At 44.3% G+C, this 16769-nt stretch overlaps 1 non-coding gene across 1 annotated transcript; it reads right to left on the reverse strand.

The window, feature by feature from the left end:
- Positions 1–349: 349 nt before the first annotated feature.
- Positions 350–457, reverse strand: LOC130959497 (small nucleolar RNA R71). Its single transcript, XR_009078573.1, has one exon. It is a non-coding gene; the product is annotated as a small nucleolar RNA R71 (small nucleolar RNA).
- Between the last annotated feature and the right edge of the window lie 16312 nt (positions 458–16769).

The raw sequence follows: 16769 nt of genomic DNA on the forward strand, positions 1-16769 counted from the left end.
TACTGCACCTACTCCTGATTTTTATGGGAGAAGCATCTCTATCCCTGCCATTGGAGCAAACAACTTTGAGCTTAAGCCTCAATTAGTTTCTCTAATGCAACAGAATTGCAAGTTCCATGGACTTCCAATGGAAGATCCTCATCAGTTTTTAGCTGAGTTCTTGCAAATCTGTGACACAGTCAAGACTAATGGGGTTGACCCTGAGGTTTATAGACTGATGCTATTCCCTTTTGCTGTAAGAGACAGAGCTAGGATATGGTTGGACTCTCAACCTAAAGAAAGCCTGGACTCTTGGGAAAAGCTAGTCAATGCCTTCTTGGCAAAGTTCTTCCCACCACAAAGATGGAGTAAGCTTAGAGTGGAAGTCCAAACCTTCAGACAGAAGGATGGAGAATCCCTCTATGAAGCTTGGGAAAGATACAAACAATTAATCAGAAAATGTCCTTCTGACATGCTTTCTGAATGGAGCATCATAGGTATTTTCTATGATGGTCTCTCTGAACTATCCAAGATGTCTTTGGATAGCTCTGCTGGAGGATCTCTTCATCTGAAGAAGATGCCTACAGAAGCTCAAGAGCTCATTGAAATGGTTGCAAATAACCAATTCATGTACACTTCTGAGAGAAATCCTGTGAACAATGGGACAAGTCAGAAGAAAGGAGTTCTTGAGATTGACACTCTGAATGCCATTTTGGCTCAGAACAAGATATTGACTCAACAAGTCAATTTGATTTCTCAAAGTCTGTCTGGAATGCAAAATGCACCAAGCAGTACTAAGGAGGCTTCATCTGAGGAAGAAGCTTATGATCCTGAGAACCCTTCAATGGAAGAGGTGAATTACCTAGGAGAACCCTGTGGTAACACCTATAATTCCTCATGGAGAAATCACCCAAATCTCTCATGGAAGAATCAAGAGAGACCTCAACAAGGTTTCAATAATAATGGTGGAAGAAATAGGTTTAACAATGGCAAACCTTTTCCATCATCTTCTCAGCAACAGACAGAGAATCCTAAGCAGAACCCCTCTGACTTAGCAACCATGGTCTCTGATCTAATTAAAACCACTCAAAGTTTCATGAATGAAACAAGGTCCTCCATTAGAAATTTGGAAGGACAAGTGGGACAGCTGAGCAAGAAAGTTACTGAACTCCCTCCAAGCACTCTTCCAAGCAATACAGAAGAAAATCCAAAAGGAGAGTGCAAAGCCATAACCATGGCCGAATTTGGAGAGGAAGAAGGGGCAGTGAACGCCACTGAGGAAGACCTCAATGGGCGTGCACTGACCTCCACTGAGTTCCCAAATGAGGAACCATGGGAATCTGAGGCTCAAAATGAGACCATAGAGATTCCATTGGACTTACTTCTGCCTTTCATGAGCTCTGATGAGTATTCTTCCTCTGAAGAGGATGAGTATGTCACTGAAGAGCAAGTTGCTAAATACCTTGGAGCAATCATGAAGCTAAATGACAAGTTATTTGGAAATGAGACTTGGGAGAATGAACCTCCTTTGCTCACCAAAGAACTGGATGACTTGTCTAGGCAGAAATTACCTCAAAAGAGACAAGATCCTGGGAAATTTTCCATACCTTGTACCATAGGCACCATGACCTTCAAGAAGGCTCTGTGTGACTTAGGTTCAAGTGTAAACCTCATGACTCTCTCAGTAATGAAGAAGCTAAGGATCTTTGAGGTACAAGCTGCAAGAATCTCATTAGAGATGGCAGCCAACTCAAGAAAACAAGCTCATGGACTTGTAGAGAATGTTTTAGTTAAGATTGAAGACCATTACATCCCTACTGATTTCATAGTCCTAGAGACTGGGAAGTGCATGGATGAAACCATCATCCTTGGCAGACCCTTCCTAGCCACAGCAAAGGCTGTGATTGATGTTGATGGAGGTGAACTGATCATTCAAGTGAATGGAGAATCCTTTGTGTTTAAGGCTCAAGGATACCCCTCTGTCACCAAAGAGATGAAGCATGAAGAGCTTCTCTCAAATCAGAGTCAAGAAGAGCCCCCACAGTCAAACTCTAAGTTTGGTGTTGGGAGGCCACAACCAAACTCTAAGTTTGGTGTTGAACCCCCACATTCAAACTCTAAGTTTGGTGTTGGGGAGGTTCCAACATTGCTCTGAGTATCTGTGAGGCTCCATGAGAGCCCTCTGTCAAGCTACTGACATTAAAGAAGCGCTTGTTGGGAGGCAACCCAATGATTATAATTTATATAGTTTCTTTGGTTATTTTATGTTTTTTGTAGGTTGATGATCATAAGAAGTCACAAAATCCATTGAAAAAGCAAAAACAAAATGAAAAACAGGAAGAAAAACAGCACACCCTGGAGGAAGATGTTGCTGGCATTCAAACGCCAGTAAACCTAGCAGTTGGGCGTTTAACGCCCAGTCTGGCACCATTCTGGGCGTTTAACGCCAGAAAGGGGCACCAGACTAGCGTTAAACGCCAGAAAAGGGCAAGAACCTGGCGTTAAATGCCAGGAATGGGCACCAGCCCGGCGTTTAACGCCAGAAATGGCTCAGAACGTGATTTTGAGCAACATTTGGTGCAGGGATGACTTTTCCTTGACACCACAGGATCTGTGGACCCCACAGGATCCCCACCAACCCCACCACCACTCTCTCTCTTCTTCCCCCATTCACCAATCACCTCAATACCTCTTCCCCAAAACCCTTTCACCTATCAAATCCCATCTTTCTCTTCACCACTCACATCCATCCTTCATAAAACCCCACTAACCTCACCCTTCAAATTCAAACCACTTTCCCTCCCAAACCCACCCAATATGGCCGAACCCCATCTCCCCTCTCTCCTATAAATACCCTTCTTCACTCCTTCATTTTCACACAACCAAAACACCACTTCTCCCCCTCCTTGGCCGAATACACCACCATCTCCCTCTTCCTCATTTCTTCTTCATCTACTCTCTTCTTTCTTCTTTTGCTCGAAGACGAGTAAACATTTTAAGTTTGGTGTGGTAAAAGCGTTGCTTTTTCGTTTTTCCATAACCATTATGGCATCCAAGGCCGGAGAAACCTCTAGAAAGAGGAAAGGGAAGGCAAAAGCTTCCACCTCCGAGTCATGGGAGATGGATAGGTTCATCTCAAGGGTGCATCAAGACCACTTCTATGAAGTTGTGGCCTTGAAGAAGGTGATCCCTGAGGTCCCCTTTTCACTCAAAAAGGGTGAATATCCGGAGATCCGCCATGAGATCCAAAGAAGAGGTTGGGAAGTACTTACCAACCCCATTCAACAAGTTGGAATCTTGATGGTTCAAGAGTTCTATGCCAATGCATGGATCACCAAGAGCCATGATCAAAGTATGAACCCGGATCCAAAGAATTATCTTACTATGGTTCGGGGGAAATACTTGGATTGTAGTCCGGAAAGTGTGAGGGTGGCGTTCAACTTGCCTATGATGCAAGGAGATGAACATCCTTACACAAGAAGGGTCAACTTTGATCAAAGGTTGGACCAAGTCCTCACAGTCATATGTGAAGAGGGCGCACAATGGAAGAGAGATTCAAGAGGCAAGCCGGTTTAATTGAGAAGGCATGACCTCAAACCTGTGGCTAGAGGATGGTTGGAGTTTATCCAACGCTCAATCATTCCCACTAGCAACCGGTCCGAAGTTACTTTAGACCGGGCCATCATGATCCATAGCATCATGATTGGAGAAGAAGTGGAAGTTCATGAGGTTATAGCCCAAGAACTCTACAAGGTGGCGGATAAGTCCTCTACCTTAGCAAGGTTAGCCTTTCCTCACCTCATTTGTCACCTATGTTATTCAGTTGGAGTTGACATAGAGGGAGACATCACCATTGATGAGGATAAGCCCATTACCAAGAAAAGGATGGAGCACACAAGAGACCCCTCTCATCATGAGATCCCTGAGATGCCTCAAGGGATGCACTTTCCTCCACAAAACTATTGGGAGCAACTAAACACCTCCCTAGGAGAATTGAGTTCCAACATGGGACAACTAAGGGTGGAGCACCAAGAACACTCCATTCTCCTCCATGAAATAAGAGAAGATCAAAGAATCATGAGAGAGGAGCAACAAAGGCAAGGAAGAGACATTGAGGAGCTCAAGCACTCCATAGGACCTTCAAGAGGAAGGAAGAGCCGCCATCACTAAGGTGGACCCGTTCCTTGATTTCCTTGTTCTTTATTCTTCTGTTTTTCGAATTTTAGTACTTATGTTTATCCATGTTTGTGTCTTATGATCATTAGTGTCTTAGTGTCTATGCCTTAAAGTTATGAATGTCCTATGAATCCATCACCTTTCTTAAAATAAAAACGTGCTTAATTGAAAAGGAAAAGAATTGCATGAATTTTGAATTTTATAACAGTTTAATTATTTTGATGTGGTGGCAACACTTTTGTTCTCTGAATGTATGCTTGAACAGTGCATATGTCTTTTGAATTTGTGGTTCATGAATGTTGGCTCTTGAAAGAATGATGAAAAAGGAGACATGTTACTGAGGATCTGAAAAATCATAAAAATGATTCTTGAAGCAAGAAAAAGCAGTGAATACAAAAAAAAAGGGGGCAAACGAAAAAAAAAAAAAACCGAAAAAAAAAAGAGAAAAAGAAAGAAATAAAGTGTGATCCAAGGCAAAAAGAGTGTGTTTAAGAACCCTGGACACCTCTAATTGGAGACTTTAGCAAAGCTGAGTCACAATCTGAAAAGGTTCACCCAATTATGTGTCTGTGGCATGTATGTATCTGGTGGTAATACTGGAAGACAGAGTGCTTTGGGCCACAGCCAAGACTCAATAAAGTAGCTGTGTTCAAGAATCATCATACTTAACTAGGAGAATCAATAACACTATCTGGATTCTGAGTTCCTAAAGAAGCCAATCATTCTGAGTTCCAAGGGATAAAGTGAGATGCCGTAACTATTCAGAGGCAAAAAGCTAAGAGCCCCGCTCATCTAATTAATACTGATCTTCATAGATGTTTTTGGAGTTCATTGCATATTCTCTTCTTTTTATCTTATTTGATCTATAGTTGCTTGGGGACAAGCAACAAATTAAGTTTGGTGTTGTGATGAGCGGATAATTTGTACGCTTTTTGGCATTGTTTTTAGTATGTTTTTAGTAGTTTTAGTTTAGTTCTTAGTATATTTTTATTAGTTTTTAGTTAAAATTCACTTTTCTGGACTTTACTATGAGTTTGTGTGTTTTTCTGTGATTTCAGGTAATTTCTGGCTGAAATTGAGGGACCTGAGCAAAAATCTGATTCAGAGACTGAAAAGGACTGCAGATGCTGTTGGATTCTGACCTCCCTGCACTCGAAGTGGATTTTCTGGAGCTACAGAAACCTAATTGGCGCGCTCTCAACGGCGTTGGAAAGTAGACATCCTGGGCTTTCCTGCAATATATGATAGTCCATACTTTGCCCAAGATTTGATGGCCCAAACCGGCGTTCAAAGTCACCTACAGAAATTCCAGCGTTAAACGCCGGAACTGGCACCTAATTGGGAGTTAAACGCCCAAACTGGCATAAAAGCTGGCGTTTAACTCCAAAAGAAGTCTCTACACGAAAATGCTTCATTGCTCAGCCCAAGCACACACCAAGTGGGCCCGGAAGTGGATTTTTATGTCATTTACTCATCTTTGTACACCTTAGGCTACTAGTTTTCTATAAGTAGGACCTTTTACTATTGTAATAGATATAAAGAGTCTTTTGATCATGTTTTGATGATTGAACTCACTTTGGGAGGCTGGCCATTCGGCCATGCCTAGACCTTATTCTTATGTATTTTCAACGGTGGAGTTTCTACACACCATAGATTAAGGTGTGGAGCTCTGCTGTACCTCGAGTATTAATGCAATTACTATTGTTATTCTATTCAACTCCGCTTGTTCTTTGTCCAAGATATCACTTGTTCTTCAACTTGATGAAGGTGATGATTGACACTCATCATCATTCTCACTCATGAACAAGGTGACTGACAACCATTCTTGTTCTACAAGCATACGAGGCTTAGTGAATATCTCTTGGATTCTTTAACCGGAATCTTCGTGGTATAGGCAAGAACTGATGGCGGCATTCAAGAGAATCCGGAAGGTCTAACCTTGTCTGTGGTATTCTGAGTAGGATTCAATGAATGAATGACTATGACGTGCTTCAAACTTGTAACCTGCTGGGCGTTAGTGACAGACGCAAAAGAGGGATTCTATTCCAGTAGGGGAGGGAACCAACCGGTGACTGGCCGCACTGTGACAGAGTGCGTGAGCATTAGCTTTCACTGCGAGGATGGGAGGTAGCCATTGACAACGGTGAAACCCTACACGAGCTTGCCATGGAAAGGAGTAAGAAGGATTGGATGAAGACAGTAAGAAAGCAGAGAGACGGAAGGGAAGGCATCTTCATACGCTTATCTAAAGCTCTCACCAATGATATACATAAGTATCTCTATCTTTATCTTTATCTTATTATTTTCGTTCATCACTATACCCATTTGAGTCTGCCTGACTGAGATTTACAAGGTGACCATAGCTTGCTTCATACCACCAATCTCCATGGGATCGACCCTTACTCGCGTAAGGTTTATTACTTGGACGACCCAGTGCACTTGCTGGTTAGTTGTGCGAAGTTGTGTTTATGCCATGGTATTGAGCACCAAGTCCTTGGAGCCATTACTAGGGATTGTTTATGTTTTGAAAAGTATTGATCACAATTTCGTGCACCATCACTAACCCACTAACTGTTTGACAATTTGCACCACTCACACTAACAATCACTCTAACAAGAATAACATCTTCATTTCATCTCTTGCTATGTGTTTTATTAGTTGTATGACAGGGAGAAGAGAGGGAGCTTTGACTTCCTTCGATTTAGAACCTGAAAGAACCCTCCGGAGACTAAGGAGGGAAGCAAGAGAGAAAGGAGTTGTTAGTGCTGAAGAAAAGGAAGAGTAATTTGAAACCAACATGGAAGAGAACTTGGAAAACAATCATGAAGGAGAAGCTGACAACCATGCTAGAGAAGGCCCTGCAAATCATGCTGGGCAAGAAAGGAGAGTTCTAGGCTCCTACATCAATCCAAATCCAGGAAACTGTGGAAGTAGCATCCAAAAGCCTACCATACATGCCAACAACTTTGAACTAAAACTCCAGCTCATCACCCTTGTTTAGAACAACTGCTCATTTGAAGGAAGTGCTCAAGAAGACCCCAATCAATATCTAACCACCTTCCTGAGAATTTGTGACACTGTGAAGTCTAATGGAGTCCACCCGGATGTCTATAGGCTGCTTTTGTTCCCTTTTTCACTCAGGGACAAGGCATTCAAGTGGCTTGAATCCTTCCCAAAGGAGAGCTTAACAAATTGTTAAGATGTGGTGAACAAATTTTTGGCAAGATTTTACCTTCCACAAAGAATTAATAGGCTGAGAGCTGAGGTGCAGACTTTCAGGCAACAAGATGGTGAGACTCTCTATGAGGAATAGGAGAGGTTCAAGGACTTAACAAGAAGATGGCCACCAGATATGTTCAATGAATTGGTTAAACTTCATATTTTCTATGAAGGTCTTTCCTATGAGTCAAAGAAGGCTGTAGATCATTCATCAGGGGGCTCTCTAAACAAGAAGAAAACCATTGAAGAGGCCATAGATGTCATTGAGACAGTAGCTGAGAATGACTACTTCTATGCCTCTGAAAGAAGTAACACTCGAGGAGTAATGGAGCTTAACCACATGGATGCATTCCTAGCTCAAAATAAGATGATCACCAAGTAGCTAGCAGATCTCACTAAGAAGGTGGAGGAAAACCAAGTTGCAGCAGTCATCACTTCATCACCAGCTCAAGAAGGAGTGAATATAGGAGAAGAAGGTAACTGGGAATAAGCCAACTATGTTGGAAACTCACCTAGACAAATCCATGACCCATACTCCAAAACATATAACTCTGGATGGAGAAATCACGCTAACTTTGGCTGGGGAAAGCAACAAGACCAAGGTCAAGACCAGAGACGCCACAACCTCAATTCCAACAACAATGCAACTCACCAACATACCTCACAGAGATCCTATCAATACCCACCTAACCCCAATCCACCATCACTAACGGACGATACTTTCAAAAATCGAGACTCTACTTGAAGATTTAGGTAGAGAAGTCCAATACAGTCAAGTTTTCCGGGAAGAAGTGCGATCCAACATGCAGAATCAAGATGCTGCCATCAAGAAACCTGAAACAAATATTGCTTTCTTATTCAAGCAAGCCTCTGGACACAACAACTGCAGCAACACTAACTCAGCTCCAAGGGAGGAATGTCAAGCTATCACCCTCAGAAATGAGAAGAAATTGAAGGAGACCCATAAGAATCTACCAGAGAAGAATTTGGATGAAGAAGACAAGGGACAAGAGGAAACTCGAATCTCCACCCCTAAGTCACATCAAGAAGGAGAGGCGCTCAAACCATGCCTTCCAAAAGCTCCATACCCCCAGCAGCTGCAGTTAAAGAAGAAGGGGGAGGATAACCAATTCTCAAGATTCTTGGAAATCTTCAAGAAACTACAAATCAACATACCCTTTGCTGAAGCAATAGAGCAAATGCCACTCTACGCCAAGTTTTTGAAGGAATTAATGACCAAGAAGGGAAGCTGGAAGAACAATGAGACTGTGGTACTCACCGAAGAATGTAGTGCCATCATCCAACACAAACTGCCCCAGAAACTGAAGGATCCTGGGAGCTTCCAAATCCCTTGTATCATAGGGGAAATCATAGTGGAAAAGGCTTTATGTGATCTAGGAGCTAACATAAATCTGATGTCCTTAGAAATGATGAAAAAAATGAGGATTGAGGAAGCCAAACCAATAAGAATAGCCCTGCAACCAGCAAACAGATCATTCAAGTTTTCCCACGAAATAGTAGAAGACTTGTTGGTGAAGGTGGGAGACTTCATCTTTCTAGCAGATTTTGTAGTATTAGACATGGAGGAAGGAGCTAAGACTTCCATCATCCTGGGAAGGCCATTCTTGGCCACTGCCGGAGCCATCATTAATGTCCAAAAGGGTGAACTTGTCCTTAGATTATGTTCATACCCTGACCGAGCTCTCCAAACTCGGGAAGTTCGCAGAAGGTCCGACCTCGTCCCAAAGGCCCACGCCTGAGGTCGGACCTCGGACAAATAAAGAAGAAAGGCCCAAAACGAAGGAACATAGCCCAATCTAAAGGCGGCTAAAAGCCCAGAAAGATAAAGGCGGTTCCCTTGAAGATAAGATGACCTCACTTAAAGATAAGATAAGATAACTAACTTATCCTATCCACAGGAGGCCACATCTCACCATTATAAATACACTGGAGCACCCAGGTATAACTCATACTCTAATTCTACTCAATATCTGCTTGGACCCATGCTAACTTAAGCATCGGAGTGTCATTGCAGGTACAACCCCCCGCCGCTCAGCACACCAAGCTCGGGTCACGGAACCCCTACCTCGGGTCTTGCCAGACGACCGAGCTACACGTTTCAGGTAACCCTCGGAACATTGGCGCCGTTGCCGGGGATCCTGGAAGTCATCCCTTTACCATGGCGGACGACCCTCCCAACAATAACCACGCTACATCAGAACAAGAAGAGGAAATTGACACCGGAGAACGACCGGACAGCCCTCTATCACCACACACTCCAGGAGGAAACAAACAGAATCGCCCAAGTACATCACTCCCAAACAAAGATCCACAAAATCCCGAAAGAGAAAAGAGCTCGGAAATTCTAGAAGCAGTCCGGGCACAACAAAACCGACTGAAACAACTCGAAGAGGACATAAAGAAGCAAAAAGAAACCGAACAAGATCTGAGAAGGGAGGCTCGCAAGCGCAGAGAATTAGAAGAAAAACTACGGAAAATAGAGGCCAACCTGAAAGATCGAACAGAACACGACACCACCCCCGAAGACAATCATGATCCCTTCACAAAAGAGATCATGAAGGAGAAGGTACCGCGAAACTTCAAACCACCCGATATGGATCTCTACGACGGCACCACCGACCCAAGTCACCACCTCAGCAACTTCAGAAGCAGAATGTACCTAGTCGACGCCTCCGACGCGATTCGGTGCAAAGCCTTCCCCACCACTCTCACCAAGTCAGCCATGAGGTGGTTCGACAACCTGCCACCGAGATCAATCACCAGCTTCGAAGACCTAACTAAGAAATTCCTAACAAGGTTCTCCATTCAAAAGGACAAGGCAAAACATGCCCCCAGTCTACTCGGGATCAAACAAGGTAACCAAGAAACTCTCCGAGAATACATGGAGCGATTCAACAAAGCCTGCCTGGACATACAACACTTGCCCACTGAAGCAGCTATCATGGGATTGGCAAACGGCCTAAAGGAAGGACCGTTTAGCCAATCCCTCTCCAAACGATACCCGACCTCCCTATACGAGGTGCAGGAGCGGGCAGAAAAATATATCAATATGGAGGAAACCTCCCAGCTAAAAGACCCGACTATGAAGAAATACCTGGACCAAACACAGGCACAATTACGCCACTTTTCAGAAATAGAGATCCAGCACATACCTCGGGAACAAAATGCCCGGGCAGACGCCCTCTCAAAGCTTGCCAGCACCAAGCCCGGAGGCAACAACAGAAGTCTCCTCCAGGAAACCTTACGATCTCCCTCCGTGCTAAGAGGGGAAGAAACGCTAAATATATCCGACCAACAGCAAGGATGGATGACCCCCATACTCAGCTACCTGAAGTCAGGAACTCTCCCCGCCGAAAGAAAGGAAGCTAAAAGACTCACGAAAGACGCCCAGAATTATACACTAATTCACGACGTATTATACAGAAGAGGATTCGCAAACCCCCTCCTTAGGTGCGTCCCGACCTCAGAAACGAAGAGCGTCCTCGAAGAAGTCCACGAAGGCATGTGCGGGAACCATCTCGGAGCTCGGGCACTATCCAAAAAAGTAGTCAGAGCCGGGTTCTACTGGCCGACCTTGCAAAGAGACGCAACAGAGTTTGTGAAAATATGCCCCCCTGCCAAAAAACACGCCAATTTTCACAAAGCACCACCCGAAGACCTTATCAGCATCACTGCACCATGGCCCTTCGCAAAATGGGGACTCGACCTACTCGGCCCGTTCCCACAAGGACCGGGGCAAGTCAAATACCTCATAGTAGGGGTCGACTACTTCACGAAGTGGATCGAAGCTGAACCCTTAGCCGCCATTACGGCTCAGAAAAGCCGCAAATTCCTATACAAAAACATTGTCACAAGGTTCGGAGTCCCCTACTCCATCACAACAGACAATAGAACGCAATTCACGGACACAAGTTTTCATAAATTGGTGGCCGAACTAAAAATCAAACAGCAATTCACATCAGTCGAGCACCCACAAGCCAATGGGCAAGCAGAAGCTGCAAATAAAATCATCTTGGCCGGGTTAAAACGAAGACTCCAAGAGGCCAAAGGGGCATGGACCGAAGAGCTCCCCCAGGTGCTATGGGCATATCGGACAACCCCACACTCTACAACGGGAGAATCACCATTCTGACTAGCTTATGGAATGGAAGCAATGATTCCTATTGAAATAGAGGAAGGGTCACCTAGAACCATCTTCTACAATGAAAAAGATAACCCACAGGCACAAAGGGAAGAACTCGACCTCCTCCCCGAGGTCCGAGAAAGAGCTCGGATTCGAGAAGAAGCCTTAAAACGGCGAACGGCCCTCAGATACAATCGAAAGGTAATAAAGCGAAGCTTCTCCATTCACGACCTGATTCTAATCCGAAATGACATCGGAACACAAAAGTCGGGAGAAGGAAAGCTAGCCGCAAATTGGAAAGGGCCCTACAAGGTAACAGAAGTCTTAGGGACAGGCTACTACAAAATATCCGACCTAGAAGGCAATGAGCTGCCCAGGACCTGGCACGCCTGTAATCTAAGACGGTACTACAGCTAGAAAAACTTAACCCGAGGTGTACTCTTTTTCCCTACAAGGGTTTTTTAATGAGACACCCGGTTAAGCAGGATACCCGACCTAAAGGGTAAACACTTTGTAAATATTCTTTCTTTTTTAATACTAATCAAATTTCTCTATTTTCTCTTTCTCATGATGAAGCAAATCCTAGAAAGTACCCCACCAAGGCGCATTAATTTATGCTCGGCAAAACGCAAAAAATCATTTGCCAAAAGACCATACAAGGTCGGCAAAGATAAAGCGACGAGGTTCAAATTAATGTGAGAAGTTATAAAGTAACCCTGAAAATGGCTCGAAAAGCCAAATAAAAAAGAGGTTACAAAAATAACTTAAAAAGGCCGACCAAACGACGAAGTCGGACCCAACAAAGGGAAAAGTTATAAAGTAACTCTAAAATGGCTCAAAAAGCCAAATAAAAAGAGATTACAGAAATAACTCAGAAGAACCGACCAACGACAAAGTCGGACCTAACAAAAAGGAGGTACTCGAGCACCCGATGTCCGAGAAAAAGCTCGGCCCAAGAAAGAAGCCTTAAAACGGCAAGAACCAAGATTTCGAAAAACGCTTACTAAAAAAGTTGCTTTAGAAAAAGCAACTAAAAAGTACAAGCGAAAAGAACGAAATCGAAAGAAGTTTCAAAACGCTAGCTAAAAAGTTGTTAATTGAAAACAACTAAAAAGCACAAAAGCGAAAGTAAGAAGTCAAAACGCTAGCTAAAAAGTTGTTAATCAAAAACAACTAAAAAGCACAAAAGCGAAAGTAAGAAGTCAAAACGCTAGCTAAAAAGTTGTTAATCAAAAACAACTAAAAAAAAAGCAAAAAAGCGAAAGTAAAAAGTCAAAACGCTAGCTAAAAAGTTGTTAATCAAAAACAACTAAAAAGCACAAAAGCGAAAGTAAGAAGTCAAAACGCTAGCTAAAAAGTTGTTATCCGAAAACGACTAAAAAGCACAAAAGCGGAAACAAAAAGTCAAGCGCGAACAAAAAACACCGCATAATAAAGTTACTACAACAAAAGGTGTCCAAAGTGTTCAACAGAAACCATCCAAAAACAAAAGAGCCCACAGATCGGGCAAAACACCAAGAAGTACAAGACTACAGAGGATCGAGGCCCTTTCTGGACTCCACATCGACAGCAGGCTGAAACATAGATATCGGGACTGCATCGACGGCAACGTCATCCCGGTTTGAAACCTCCACACCAGATCTATCCTCAGCCAAAGGTGAAGTCGGGTTCACAACCGGAACCTCGGGGTCGGACACCGGAGCCTTGTGGTCGGACACCGGAACCTCATCCTCGGCAGGAGCAGGAACAATCTTTCCCTCCACAACAATGTTTTCCGTACTGAATAAGCTCAGATCCAGGTCGGGAGCAAGAACCCGGACCTGATCCCTCAAATTCACAAACATAGCATCCATACCCTTGGCCACATTATCTTCCAGCTCGTAAAAATCATCCCGAGCATACTGCAACTTCTCCTTCGTCTCCACAAGCTCGGCATACAGCTTAGTATAGTTCTCCGTCGCCACCCTCGCCATCTCCTCAGATGTCTTCGCCGCCGCCACAGCCGCGGTGGCCCTAGTTTTCTCTTCCTCCAAAGAGGCCTCCAGCTCAGTAATCCTGGCAGCCTTCAGTTGACTAATCTTATCAAGCTCAGACCGTGCCTTCTCAAGTCGGGAGCTGGTCGCCCCAAGGGGAGCTTTCTTGAACTCCCGAGCAATAGCGGCATGAAGACTAGCCATTCGAACACAGCTCCGCGCCATATACTGAAAGTGATGCTCCATAGACGCATCATCAGTAGAAATAAAGGTCTGGGGGAGAATGTGCTGCTCAATCCAACCAAGAGCGTCAAAATCCTTATCATTGAAACCAGCAAGCTCTTGAGAGGTCTTCTGTTTCTTGGGGGGAGGACCCGAGGTCGAAGACGGGGAAAGGTGACCGGGTCCGGAGGTCGGAGGATCTTGAGTTATAGCTCGGAACTGAGGAGTCGGAATGGTCTTCGACCGAGTCTGAACACCCACGGTAGTCTTCTGCGGAGAAGATCGGGCAGAAACCTCAGCCTCGATATTCCGAGCAGCCGCAGACTTCTTCGACCGACGAAGAACTTCATGGAATCCGCCTGAGAAGACATCTCTGCAGAAACAAAAAGAAAGGGATTATCACAAACAGGAATTCCACCAAAACAGGCAAAATACTAAAAGGATGAAGCTCGGAGAGGTCGGGAACTACCTAACTCGAAACGGAGAAGGCTTGGATCTCCCAACATTTTCTTCGTGTCCAAGTGAGGTGCCCGACCCCATAAACTGCTCAACACACCCGCAAAAGCCTGCTCTACCTCATCTAGACTCTCAAAAGTATACTTAACCGACACAACATTCTCCTGCCAACAAAGAGGAAAAGAAGGCTCCCCACTCTCATCTAGAAAGAAAGGTCGGACATCTCCAGCAGCCCGGACCTTGAAATAGTAGTTCTTGAAATCATGAAACGACTCATCATACAAGGTACAAAACTTCTTCCCCTGGTTAGCCCTAAAAGAGACCCAAGACACCTTCCCAGCACCCGACCCCGGCTTCGTCAACGCGAACAGATAGGAAAAAAGAGAAACAGAAGGGGAGACGCCCAAAAACTGACACAAAAGTTGAAACAGCTTTAAAAACGCCCAAGAATTTGGATGGAGTTGCGTAGGGGCAAGGTTACAAGACCAAAGGACCTCGGACTCCAAGTCGGTAAAAGGAAGTCGTACACCCAGCTTAGAGAAAAAACAATCGTAAGCATAAAAGAATAGCTTCTCGGAACTTTCTAAAGGCGGGAAGCACACTCTCTCCTCGGACTCCGGGGCTACTAGCTCATAATCCCGCTCAGACTCCCTGTTCTCACAAATACTACACTCCCTACGGAACCTAACTAGATACTCAGAATCTACAACAGAAGGGACCCTTAGAGGAACAGGATCTACCCAACCAAGACCACTCGGAATCTTGGTCGACATTGCTTGAAACACCTTTCGAGACATAAAAAATCTTGCCTACAAAGAAGAATACAACAGCAAGCCAAAAATCACATAATAGGCAGACAGCAAAAAACCCATTCAGCAGAAGCAAGAAAACAAAAGTTCTTTTAGAAGAAAAATGCAGTAACCCGAAAACAAAGAACCAAGAGAAAAGAGCCCCCCCCACATACAAACAACCAAAGCAATGGCGGCGCCTCTTTCCGGGGCAACCCCAGCATATGTGCACAGCAAAAGTAAAGACAAGAAACAAACCTGGGAGAAAGGAAGAAGACAACGAGCTCCGATGCAAGAAGAACGAAAACAGCGGCGCAGAGGAAACCCCGAAAAACAACGCACAGAAAGAATCGGAGAAGAAGAACAGAGAGAAAGAAGGAAGATGCTCGAAAGAGAGGCGGCGAAAAACCCAGAAAAAGGGAAAGGGAACAGAATAAACAAAGAAAATGAGGAAAGGGGCAAATAAATAATGCCTTCACAGAGCCCGAACGGAAATCGAGGAGAAGCGGTAAAAAGCAATAAATGCTGAAATGGCCATTTTCAAATTTTGAAAAGAACGACTATGCCCGAGCTCGACCTCTCAAAAGGACGAACTCGGACAGGGGCACTGTTCATACCCTGACCGAGCTCTCCAAACTCGGGAAGTTCGCAGAAGGTCCGACCTCGTCCCAAAGGCCCACGCCTGAGGTCGGACCTCGGACAAATAAAGAAGAAAGGCCCAAAACGAAGGAACATAGCCCAATCTAAAGGCGGCTAAAAGCCCAGAAAGATAAAGGCGGTTCCCTTGAAGATAAGATGACCTCACTTAAAGATAAGATAAGATAACTAACTTATCCTATCCACAGGAGGCCACATCTCACCATTATAAATACACTGGAGCACCCAGGTATAACTCATACTCTAATTCTACTCAATATCTGCTTGGACCCATGCTATCTTAAGCATCGGAGTGTCATTGCAGGTACAACCCCCCGCCGCTCAGCACACCAAGCTCGGGTCACGGAACCCCTACCTCGGGTCTTGCCAGACGACCGAGCTACACGTTTCAGGTAACCCTCGGAACAGATTACATGAGGAGAAAATGATATTCAATGTGTTTAAGGCCATGAGTTACCCACACAACTCAGTGGGATAATGTATGAAGTTGGACTCGGTGAAGGCTTTGGTGCAAGAAACTCTTGAAGAAGAACTTGAGGAGTTAACAGAAGAAGAAGAATTAGCATCAAGCGAAGAGGCTACAGCTGCTAAAACGCATGTTCAAGGCACACTAGAAGGGAAAGATGAAAGAAAAGAAGTACCCAAACTTGAATTGAAGGCACTGCCACCCACTCTTAAGTATGCATACTTGGGAGAAAATAAAAGTTATCCAGTGATCATAAATTCAGCTCTCAGCCAAGAACAAGAGGAAAAGTTGCTTCAATTCTTACAAGAACATAAGGATGCCGTTGGATGGACACTTGCTGACTTGAAGGGAATCAGTTCAGCCATAAGCATGCATAAGATACTTTTTGAAGAGGATGCCAAACCATCTATTCAGCCCCAAAGAAGGCTAAATCCAGCTATGAAGGAAGTAGTACAGAAATAAGTCATGAAATTGTGGCAGGGAGGAGTAATTTACCCAATTTCAGATAGCCCATGGGTCAGTCCAGTTCAAGTGGTCCCCAAGAAAGGAGGAATCACTGTGGTACCCAACGAAAAAAATGAGCTAATCCCTACAAGAACCGTCACAGGATGGAGGATGTGTATTGACTACAGAAAGCTCAATGAAGCCACAAGAAAAGATCATTTCCCACTTCCTTTCATGGATCAGAT

Source organism: Arachis stenosperma, chromosome 10, assembly GCF_014773155.1.
Source record: "Arachis stenosperma cultivar V10309 chromosome 10, arast.V10309.gnm1.PFL2, whole genome shotgun sequence".
Lineage (NCBI taxonomy): Eukaryota > Viridiplantae > Streptophyta > Magnoliopsida > Fabales > Fabaceae > Arachis > Arachis stenosperma.